The sequence below is a fragment of the Mustelus asterias genome, chromosome 14, assembly GCF_964213995.1.
Source record: "Mustelus asterias chromosome 14, sMusAst1.hap1.1, whole genome shotgun sequence".
NCBI classification, from domain to species: domain Eukaryota; kingdom Metazoa; phylum Chordata; class Chondrichthyes; order Carcharhiniformes; family Triakidae; genus Mustelus; species Mustelus asterias.
In genome coordinates this window covers 67,148,662-67,161,360 of record NC_135814.1, presented here as the reverse complement: position 1 = coordinate 67,161,360, position 12,699 = coordinate 67,148,662, and positions in this window count along the sequence as shown.

The following is a 12,699-nucleotide window of genomic DNA, read 5'->3' as shown; positions in this document are numbered from 1 at the left end:
GATCAAAAATGAAAAACAACCATTGAATTTAGACCCCAAGATTAAATAGAGGCTCCCAAAATAAATTTGATACAGGCATGACCACCAGGCCTTGACTTAATAACCAGTGCAACTGGAGATTTCCTCTACTCACAACATATGCTTTGTTAATCAAGTTGTAGATTGCGATAGCAGAAGCACTATGAGGAGAGTTGGCTCTTAGGAGTCATTTTACAAAAAGAATCAACATGTTTTGTGGCATCAGTCATGACGGGCTAACTCAAATCATCATACAATCATGGTGGCACAGTGGTTAGCACAGCTGCCTCACAACGCCAGAAACCTGGGTTCAATTCTCGGCTTGGGTCACTGTCTGTGCGGAGTCTGCATGTTGTCTGTGTGAGATTGCTCCGGTTTACTCCCACAGTCTGAAAGACATGCTGTTGAGGTCATTGGCCATGCTAAATTCTCCTTCAGCGTACCTGAACAGATGCTGGAGTGTGGCGACTCGAGGATTTTCACAGTGACTTTACTGCAGTGTTAATGTGAGCCTACTCATGACACTAATAAATAAATGTGGGAAAAATACTTTAAAAACTTATCTTCACATTATTGCACAAATATTATACATATGTATCATAAACAAATAACACTCCTGGAATATATTTTAATACTCATTCACAGTATTATCTGCCTTGCATAATTTTGTCTCCTTGACGAATAGAATAGTCATTTTTCCAACAACTTCACATATTGGTTACTTTAAAATACGTCTGAAACTTTATTTTCTCTTTTGCCACTGTTTCTTGGTATGCCAGAGGATACGCTGCTTTATAAGGAAAAGAAAATGATATTATGAGAAACAGAATGTAACTGAGTATCCCTTTGAGGCTACAAAGTGTAATTGCTCACCATTCCTGAAATGAATGATGGGTTCACTTAGAGCTCCGGTTGGAGATGAAAAGTATGGCTTACTTTGAGTGATGGATCATTAAGAATTCATACATCTTGTGGAGCCAGCACTCACTTGAAAAGAGGGAGCAAAACACGGAGCTTTTCATGTTCAGCATCTGCATGAAAGAAATGGGTGTGAAGAGGTGTGAAGTGTAATTTATGCTAATCATAAAAATCTTCTATTCTATATTTTAGGCTCAATATATGGTCGCACATTTAATTGAAAACTCATTAAAAGCACTGGCAGTACCCATTACTCCTGTAGGTGACACTGTAATCGACCTTTTCAATGTTAAAGGTGCATCTTGTGTGACAAATAGAATGTATGATCAGGGAGCATCTCACTTTGTGATCGTGCATTCTGACTTCCCACAATATCTCAAAAAAAGTTCTGATTTTCTTTTCATCTGTCGATTTTTCTCCAACTGAAATTCCTCAGGCTAGTAATTTGGTCGCATTGATGCTAATGGAGACAGTGGAAGCTGGGAAGGCTGCGAGTGGCTGTGTGAAATGTACACAGTGGAAACTTTCCAATTGACCAGGTCGTGAGGTGAAACCGCCATTCTAGCTGACTTCAGGCATGTCATTGAAACTTGGACTGTGCAGATCCACTGCACACAATACCCCGTTCACACACACACACAAGGTCATGCAATCAACTGTAAAAGGGAAACCCCAACCAAGACTATTTAAAGAAGCGGGCATCCAATTTAAAGTGATTTTGACTGATAGTTGCAGGGGCAGAGAATCGTTGAATGGTTTCAAGAAGAAGATGGATTTTTTTGAATAAAAAAGGGATAAAGGAATATGGGGAACTAGTGGGGAGGTGAATTTCAAACCAGGAAGAGATCAGCTATGATCTGATCGAATGGTGAAGTAGGCTTGAATGGGTGAATTTGCCTACTTCTTCTCCTAGTTCCTATGTTCCTATTTGGGGTTCTGTCAACAAAGGCTGAAACAGGTATGGAGGGGAGGTGGCACAGGAAGATGTGCTGTTTGGTGGTTTTATGCATGGGGGAACAAAAAGGAGGCAGGAAAGTTCACACTGAATGGTTTCTCTCCCGATGGCCTGTCGCTCAGCACGTACTCTCTTCTTTTTATTCATTTATGGGATGTTGGCATCGCTGGCTAGACTACCATTTATTCTTCTTCCTGCACCTGGCGATGTACAGAGGCAGACTTTTGCCTGCTTCCACAGCTAGTGTATCTTGAGGGGCACCACACCTCTCAAGCATGATGTCTCTCCCACTCTTACCACTTGCCAGTTGATGTGATGGAAAGATTTGCACATTGACACTCAATCTATTTGGCCACATTATGAAGACACCTTCCCTTGCCATCAAGTCTTGGCGTGGGACTTGTGTCACAAAACCTCCCCAGCATTTATTGCTCATCCCTCATTGCTCTTCTGCCATTTCAGAGGGCAGTTAAGAGTCACATGTCAGCCAAAACAGGTAATAACAATGGTTTCATGGTTACCATTTGTAGTAATTCCTGTTCACTAGTTAGGTAGATAACAAGTGAAACGTTTATTTACATGGGGCGGCACGGTGGCATAGTGGTTAGCACTGCTGCCTCACAGTGCTGATCCCCAGTTTGGGTCACTGTCTGCGTGGAGTTTGCACATTTTCCCCATGTCTGCGTTGGTTTCCTCTGGGTACTCCGGTTTCCTCCCACAGTCCAAAGACATGCGTGTTAGGTAGATTAGCTATGCTAAATTGCTCCTTAGTGTCAGGAGGACTAGCTAGAGTAAATGCATGGGGTTATAGGGATAGGGCATGGGTGGGATTGTGGTCGGTCCAGACTCAATGGGCTCAATGTCCTCCTTCTGCACTATATGATTCTATGATATAACTATAATACAGAGGCTCGCAGACTCATGGCAGCCAGTCAGCTTCTGAGAATATACTATTATGGTCCAAGTTTTCAGTAGCGTGGTGCAATGGACTCTGTCATAGATGGCCTCATTATGCAGGGAACCATCTTCTCTCTAGTGCTCAGGAGATACAGATGTCTTTGCTTCCATAGGTTCCATTCTTCTTCTGGTGGTTATGATGCAAGGAATATGGGGAACTAGTGGGGAGGTGAATTTCAAACCAGGAAGAGATCAGCTCTTGGCATAGCCAATAACTCAAATAGTTCTTTTAGTTTGTTATTAACTCATTTTGTGTAACAGGTTCTAAAATAATTTGTGCCAAAGAATAACAGAAGTCCTTGGATCTTTGCCTTTTAATAGGTTACGAAGCAAACTGTCAATGTATTTTTTTATTGAAAAACAACAGTGATTAAAGTCTCTCACCATGAACTAAGCTACTTTATTTCCACTATATTTCCACTATATATTTCCAATGATACTGAATTACATTTTAGCATTAGTTTGACAGCACAATTTTATTTATACCTGACAAGAAAAATGATTGCCTCGCTTGTGAACATCTGAGACTTCTAACTGTTCCAGTTTTAAGGTGAAAAATCAGTAATTTTCTTTGGATAGCTTGTAACTCATACAAAACTTATTGAAAATTCACAAAACTTTTCTGTTTCCAGTTGAAAATTAGACCTCACTATTTAAGTTAATTATATCAATTATATAATCAATTATAATAATTCCACATTTCTACATAACCCTTGAATTATTTTTAAGTGATGGAATTGCAATTATCCAAACAAATGTCGATCCTGCTCTAGAATTTAGTCATCTCCCAGTAGTTAAAAAGTCTGAAACAGCAATCTTCCTCAAATTGATTGAAACAAAATAGCAAAAAGTATATTTTCTGTAGGTATTGCTAGAGGTTAGTTTGTTCCCACGGGGGGAAACCATCCCAGACATTGGCAATGTCTGATATTGGGAGGAAGAATACAGCATTCCACAGGCTGAGAGAGGGTGGCACTGCCACACAGCAGGACCCCCAGGTCTTGGCCCTCCAGTGGATGCCTGCCAACGTCATCACAGACAACAGGGCATTACAAACAACAGGCTGCCTCCAACTCCGCTATGAATGTTGGGGATGCACCGGCAAGGTTAGAAAGTATAGTTGCACAACGTGGGCATCACACTTGTGCTTCTTGTGAACTAGTATACTTTGCATCAGTATTCAACAAAGAGAAGGACTTGGTCGATGATGAGTCTGGGGAAGGGTGTGTAGATAGTTTGAGTCATGTTGAGATAAAAAAGGAGGAGGTATTGGGGGTTGTGAGAAACATTAAGGTAGACAAGTCCCCAGGGCCTGATGGGATATACCCCAGAATACTGAGAGAGGCAAGGGAAGATATTGCTGGGGCCTTGAGAGAAATCTTTGTATCCTCACTGGCTACAGGTGAGGTTCCAGAGGATTGGAGAATAGCCAATGTTGTTCCTTTGTTTAAGAAGGGTAGCAAGGATAATCCAGGTAGTTACAGGCCAGTGAGCCTTATGTCAGTGGTAGGGAAATTATTGGAGAGGATTCTTTGAGACAGGATTTACTCCCACTTAGAAATAAACAGACGTATTAGCGAGAGGCAACATGGTTTTGTGAAGGGGAGGTCGTGTCTCACTAACTTGATCGAGTTTTTCAAGGAAGTGATGAAGATAATTGATGAGGGTAGGGCAGTGGATGTTGCCTACATGGACTTCAGTAAGGCCTTTGACAAAGTCCCTCATGGCAGACTGGTACAGAAGGTGAAGTTGCATGGGATCAGAGGTGAGCTGGCAAGGTGGATACAGAACTGGTTCAGTCATAGAAGACAAAGGGTAGCAGTGGAAGGGTACATTTCTGAATGGCGGGCTGTGACTAGTGGCGTTCCTCAGGGGTCAGTGCAGGGAGCTTTGCTGTTTGTAATATATATAAATGATTTGGAGGAAAATGCAACTGGTTTGATTCGTAGGTTTGCAGATGACACAGAGGTTGGTGGATTTGCAGATAGTGATGAGGACTGTCAGAGAATACAGCAGGATATAGATTGTTGGAGACTTGGGCGGAGAGATGGCAGATGGAGTTTAATCTGACAAATGTGAGGTAATGCATTGTGGAAGGTCTATTAAAGATAGGAAATATACAGGAAATGGCAGAACTCTTAAGAGTATTGATAGGCAGAGGGATCTGGGTGTACAGGTACACAGGTCACTGAAAGTGGCAACACAGGTGGAGAAGGTAGTCAAGAAAGCATACAGCATGCTTGCCTTCATTGGCCGGGGCATTGAGTTTAAAAATTGGAAAGTTATGCTGCAGATTTATAGAACCTTAGTTAGGCCGCACTTAGAATATAATGTTCAATTCTGGTCGCCACATGACCAGGAGGATGTGGAGGCTTTGGAGAGGGTACAGAAAATATTTACTGGGATGTTGCCCGGTATGGAGGGCATTAGCTATGCGGAGAGGTTGGAGAAACTTGGTTTGTTCACACTGGAACAACAGAGGTTGAGGGGCAACCTGATAGAAGTCCACAAGATTATGAGGGGCATGGACAGAGTGGATAGTCAGAAGTTTTTTCCCAAGGTGAAAGAGTCAATTACTAGGGGGCGTAGGTTTAAGGTGCGAGTGGCAAGGTTTAAAAGAGATGTACAAGGCAAGTTTTTTACATGGAGGGTGGTGGGTACCTGGAACTCGCTGCCGGGGAAGGTAGTGGAAGCGGATACGATCGTGATTTTTAAGGTGTGTCTGGACAAATACATGAATAGGATGGGAGTAGAGGGATATGGTCCCTGGAAGGGTAGGGAGTTTTAGTTCAGTCGGGCAGCATGGTCGGTGCAGGCTTGGAGGGCCGAAGGGCCTGTTTCTGTGCTGTAATTTTCTTTGTTCTTCAGTATAGACAAACTCCCAATGCCACCTTGCCTGTGGCTCCTTGTTATGAAGAACAGTGTTCCTTCAGTGTTTCTGAAGTGAAAGCTTGGTTCCTGCACAAGATCAAGGCAGGATTCACATTGCAGGGCTTCCTCCCTGTGCTGTGGGCATCTTTCTTAGCAAACCAATACTGTGTCTTCACAGTCACTGGTCACATCACTCATGCCTGCATATCAATGGGACCTACCACTTCTACCAGAATGTTCTGGGCTGGTGTCCCAGAGTTCTGTCAATCTCCCTGTGTCCTCTCAGCACCTTTGAGATGTGGCTGCCCCCCACCATCTAATCAGCATGTGTCCAGTGACACTGTGGTCCTGAAGGGTTCAGCTCATGAGAGATGCCAGTAGATCAGGAGAAGCATCAGTTTCGAGGCTACATCGCCATGATGTGACCCTGTGATTGAAAGCAAATGAGCTGTTATCAGCCAGACAAGAGTCAGATGCTCACAGAAACTCTGTGAGAATCTATTGACTGCCCCCACTGCAAGTCATCATCATCATCGTGGAATGTAAGGATGATGGGCATCCGCTGAATCTCCATTTGGGAGCCTTATCACAGAGGGTGAGTGCGCAGAAGCCATGTGAGGATACATGGAGTGTCCTCACTGCATGTTGTCATCATCCTCAACAAATCAAGTAGCTATGAGAGTGTCCTGAGCATGACTGCCATGTCTGGACATCACGATGGGCTCATGGCCGTCATCCCCACCTTCTACGATCTCCTCACCCTCATCCACATCGATGTCCTACTCATCGGAAGATGTATGTTGCTCCACCATCTCCTTCTCAGGCAGTTCCTCCCCTGTTGCAGCACCAGGTTGTGCAGGGCACAGCAGACAATGATGATCTGTGGATTGTATTGCAGGGCTCCACCAGACTGGTCCACGCACTGGAACCTCACCTTCAGCATCCCAATGGTTTGCTCCACCAAAGTGCGAGTTGCAGCATGAGCCTCATTGGAACTACTCTCTATTGGCATCCACACAGGTGCCATCAGCCATGTCCTCAGTGGGTAGACCTTTGCCCTGATGAGCCAACCCTGCAGCCTTTGTGGACCCTGAAAGGTGTCAGGGATCTCAGAGCAGCTCAGAGTGTACGTGATGGATACTCCCTGGGAATCAAACACGCATGACCATATATCTGGTGTGGTCACAAGCCAGCTGAATATTCAATGAGTGGAAGCCCTTGTGGTTGACATTATTCACTGCTTGGTGCCGCAAAGGTCCAAGCGCCACAATAATGCAGTCGATAGCACCATGCACTTGAGAAACCTAGAGATCTGAGAAAATTCCAGTGCTCTTGCTTCCTGGCTTGTTTTCTCCTGGTCAACATGTACAAGACTGTGTGCCCTCACAAAATATGGCATCCATGACCTCCTGGATGGACTTGTGTGTAGAGATCTGTGAGATCCCACAGAGGTCACCTCTGGATCCCTGGAAAGAGTCACTGGCAAAACAATTGAGCGTTGCAGTCACTTAGAGTCCTCCAAGTCCCTGCAGCACCAAATCCTGCAGCAGGTGGCATATGTGACCAAGCAGTTCCATGGACATGCACAATCTTCAGTGACACTGGTTCACAGTCATCTGCAGGAATGACAAACACAGACTGTATACCCTTGACCTACTGATGCGCCTACAGGCACGGCTCACAGGGGCTCATCCTCTGTGTGCCAAGGAAGCACTGTCACCCCCTGCTCATGAGGGTTCTGCTTCTGTCTTTTGTGAGCCAAGTGCCAGCGTCACATTCTTCTTTGTCTTCTCTCCTGCCGATAAGCAATGTAGTGGATAGTACAATGACCAGGCTCCAGAATGCTGACAGTCTCCTCACTGCAGTATCAAACAGAGAGACATGACAGGATCACCACTGGTCTGCTAAGGACCACTCCTTTTCAAGTCATTGCCTCTCAAGGCCCCTTCATGCATGCCAGGGCCACCAGTCCTAGCCACCAAATGGATGCCGAGTGTTTAGTCCACATGATGTTTGACCAAAACCTCCCCAACCACCACCCCACTCCACATGACTGAGTGACGGCAGCTTTGGCCACTTGACTGTATCCTGAACTCTCATCTCAGGCACAGGCACTGTCCTAAGCTGCACACTGAGGCCTTGTGCTTTGCTTGGACCATGAGGACCACTTGTCAATGTGAACTTTAACACTAAGAAAGGGATTAAGAGTGCACTCTTCAATCAGTGCTCCATGGCCAGCTTTCTAAGGGGATCCTCAATCTTGCCCAGTTGCCCAGTGGTTCCACTGAACTTGAGCACTCATTGGATTTGGAGGTTTGTACACCAGAGGTTAAATGTAGAGCAGCAATCATTAACACTCTAAGAAATTAGTGCAGCTTGAGTGGGCACAATTGCATGATTCCAAGCATGTTAATTGAGCTCAAGCTAAATGGTCTCAGCTGCGAAAGACTGCTCATTTGTCTGGTCATTTTCTTCACTTCCCCTTTCTATGATAGCCCCCCCCTAGCAGGTTACCCATGCTCTGGAGTTCCTTTTCTCCCTTCTCTTTGCACTGTCACCCATGCCCTGGAGTTTCCTTCCCTCACTTCCCCCCTGCACTGTTGCCTGTGCCCCAAGGTACCTCCCTTCTCCTCTGCACTGTTGCTGGAGCCATGGTACCACATGGTAGCCATGAAGAAACTGATGTGGAGACTTGCCTACGACCACCCCAAATCCATGGAATTGGGACCCTCATGAGTGCTGCACTAGCTTGAGTGCACTCACCACCAAGTTGCTCTCAGGAACTGATGCACTATCAATCGAGCCGAGACTAGTTGTGAGCAAGACAAATAGGCTTTTATTGGCAAGAACTTGGAGTCATCCCTGTCGGTGATCTGGTCTGAACTGAGAGCAAGGGGGGAGGAGCCACCGCCTTTATACCCAGACCAGGGGGAGGAGACTTGGGCGGAACCGACAGGGATGTGCCACATATACAGGTAACAGATAGCAGATAACAATGGTTTACCACAGGAACTTTAATTTTGATGTGGGGGAATGATTTTGTCATGTGGCCACTGTAATGAGAAGCAAATTTATTATAATTACATTCTTGACAATTGACCGGGGGAGGGGGCGATCACCTCCTGCATTTAGGCTGCTGGGAAATGCATCTAGGGCCTTCTTGCAATATTTTCCAGTTGCGCCGCCAAACCCGTGCACTGTAATCGGGCATGGAAAATTCCAGCCCAAATTTCTGACCTTTTTTTAATGGAACAAACTTAAATTTATCAATTTCTTAATTTTCCTATTTATCTCATTACTTATGTCCACCTCCTTCAGCATGAAGGATAGAATTTAGTTCCAAGTCTTATCAATCTTGTTATTTATCGGTAGAGGCAGAGTATGTATTCTGACCTCAGTAACACGAGCTTTCTTCAGATTATGGAGTGTAGCTTGTACCTAGCCTTTTTGCAGTAGTAAGGAACTCATAACAGCCTACTTCATAGAATTACATTGAATGTATTGTACAGAAACAGGCCATTTGGCCCAACTGGTCTATGCTGGTGTTTATGCTTCACCAGATCTTTCTTCCATCCCATTTGTTCTAATGCAATCAGCAAAACCTTTCATTGCAGCTAGTGGTAAGGGGCATCCAGATGCTGTATTTTTCCCAAAGAACGAAGTATAATATTACAGAACACTTCAATGCATTGTTTTAATGAAGCAAGGTCTTTTATTTTTTTTAATTTTGTTCCATCCAAATTGAATCCAACTCATGGTCCCCATGAGGGAGACAGACAAGATCCAAGCTGACAGGATGAGGCATTGCACCCCATCCTGGGCTTCATCTTTGCCAAAAGGCCAAGATGGCTTTGAAAAATTACATCAGGCGACGCCTCGGTTAAACCTCATCGGCTACCCTGATCATTACTCCACCCTAGCCTGGGCAAACCACCTGCTTGATCATGGTTTCACCCCTTCCAGGTAAATGGCAAACAAACTGGTGAAGAAGTGACCTTGTTATTATGCTCAACTCCCGCTTATTATGTGTAGATTTTTTTTAAAGGCTTAAGATATAGAACTAGAATTTAGAAAATATTGTGTCCGTTGGATTGTCAGTTTTACGACTGTTTGCTCACCTGGGTGGTACTTGACTGACAATAAAACGTTGCAGAAAATTGAAGTGTTTGATTGACTGCTCAATTTATTCACTGATACCTTTCCACCTTCCCTATTTTTGTGTCTAGAAATTGATTTCTCGACATCCGAAGGGGAACTGGTGAAATTTAGGCGAGGAAAGATGATCTATTTTGATGGGATTGTCAGTTTTCTGTCTACACATGAGAATTAATTTTCTGGATAGCCTGAGCATGTGTAAAAATGTACTCTGACTGCTGGCCGTTATAACATTTGCTGTGATGCATGCTGACAGAATATTAAAAGTATTATTGTGAAAAGACTGAACAAATCAGAGAGGGGGAGCCAAAGTGTAGAAGTTGATAAATCACAAATGGAAAAGATAGAGTTAGATTAACACCAGATTCAGATAACTGGCCAAATGTTAAAAAAGGTAGAATCATAGAATCCTTACAGTGCAGAAGAGGCCATTCGGCCCATCGAGTCTGCACTGACTCAGAGTATCCTACCCGGGATCTCTACCCTGTCCTATCCCTGTAATTTCCAATGGTGATTTCCACTCCATCTGACGAAGGAGCAGTGCTCCGAAAGCTTATGGTATTTGCTACCAAATAAACCTGTTGGACTTTAACCTGGTGTTGTGAGACTTCTTACTATCCCTGTAACTCCATACATTTCCCATGGCTAATCCACCTAAACTACACATCTTGAGACACTAAGGGACAATTTAGCTTGGCCAATCCACCTAACATGCACATTTTTGGACTGTGGGAGGAAACCAGAGCACCCGGAGGAAACCCACGCAGACACAGGAAGGACGTGCAAACTCCACACAGTCACCCAAGGCCGGAATTGAACCCATTTCCTGGCACTGTGAGGCACCCGTGCTAACCATTGTGCCACCGTGCCGCCTCACAGAATGAAAGAAAATACAGTTAATGAGGAGGAACTTAAAAAAAATAGAGTAACTTTTAAAAAGAAACCTGTCAAACCAAAAATAATATCAGGAATATAATGATTTTTAAAAAAATAAAGGATACCCTAGCCTGAATTTTTCAGATGCCATGGCTTTATGTGCAGGAAGTGCTGAGGCACTAACTAATCTGGCTCAGATTCATGTAGTGGAGATGCCGGCGTTGGACTGGGGTAACTTCTTACTCAGATTCATGTAGTCAGGTCTGTCACGTGATGAAAAGGGGAGATGGTGGCAAAGTGGTAATCTCACTGGATTATTAATCCAGGGGATCCGGCTAACTCTCCAGGGATATTGTTTCTAATCCCACAGCAGCTGGTAGAGTTTAAATGTAATTAATAAATCTGCAATATAAAGTTAAGCAATGGTGTGGAACTATTGATGATGGTTGTTTAAAGACCCATTTAGTTGAGTTGTGTACTTTATGGAAAGAATTCTGCTACCAATACCAGGTCTGGCTGACATGTGACTCCAGGTCCATAGTAATAAGGTTGATTCCTAATTGCCCTGTGAAATGGCCCAGCAAGCCGCACAGCTCGAGGACTATTACTGATGGCAACAAATGCTGGCCTTGACAATGACACCTGTGTAAGACTAAATTTTTATAAAGTGAAATCTTTCAGTTGACCTTAAATCCTAGCAGCCTCCCAGAATGTTCCACGGTGCTAGGTGGGAGGGGGTGGGGTGGGGGGGATTCTTCGTTATTGGCACTCCCATGGCCGCCAGGCAGGGCCTCTGGTGGCAATGACTGTCACTGTGGCAAAGGCACGTGGTGTACCATGTCAATCTCCTCCTTTTTGCCAGGCCCTGCCTGCCTAACACCAGCTTCGCTAAGGAAAATCAACCTGCTTTTTGAGGGTGCCACCTTTCTTCCTGGAGCTGCTGACTCAGTACCAGTCACCATTAGTGGTTTTCATCACTTAAAATAAATTGACACTTTTTCCAATGGCACTCTGGTTCAAATTCAGTGGTCTGCATTGGATGAACAATGACCGCCTTCCTGTGGGCTTTTAGAACTTGTGATTTGTGAGCTATTTAAATGCAGTGCCTTTTGAAGGGGATCTCGGACCTGCCTGAACAGGATAAGCAACTCCTTAGCCAATAGGGGCGGTGATGGCCTAGTGGTATTATTATCAGACTATTAATCCAGAAACTGAGCTGATGTTCTGGGAACCTGGTGTTCAAATCCTACCATGGCAGATAGTGGAATTTGAATTCAATTAAAAAAAATCTGGAATTAAGAATCCACTGATGACCATGAAACTGTTGTTGATTGTCGGAAAAGGCTACCTAGTTCACCAATGGCCGTTAGGGAAGGAAATCTGCTGTCCTTACCTGGTTTGGCCTACATGTGACTCCAGAGTCACAGCAATGTGGTTGACTTCCCTCTGAGCAAGGATGGGCAATAAATGGATGGGATGGGCAATAAATGCTGGCCAGCCAGTGAGGCCCAGGTCCCACAAATAAATTTTAAAAATCAAATTTAATATTGGTTCATTAGCAGAACAGAGCCTGAACCAGGAATTTTCCGGTAGAATATTTAATTCAATGCCAAATCATATAGTAAAAGCAAAATAAAAAAGGGAATAAAAAAATGAGATTTAAAAAAGAGGCAGAAAGAAAATATTAAAAATTAGCATTTACGTTTTGTGATTTTTCAATTTTCTAATAACAATTATCATCAGAAGGATTGACATCCAAGCTTTTGTAAGTATATTTCAGTGTCAGAGAGGCTGCTTGGCATTAATTAAGACTTATCGTGCCGTTCTAAGTTTACATAGACTAGGATGGATAAACTCTAACCTTTCATAGAATCCTTATATAATTCTTACAGTGTAGAAGGAGGTCATTTAGTCCATTGAGTCTGGACCAACTCTCTGACAGAGTATTT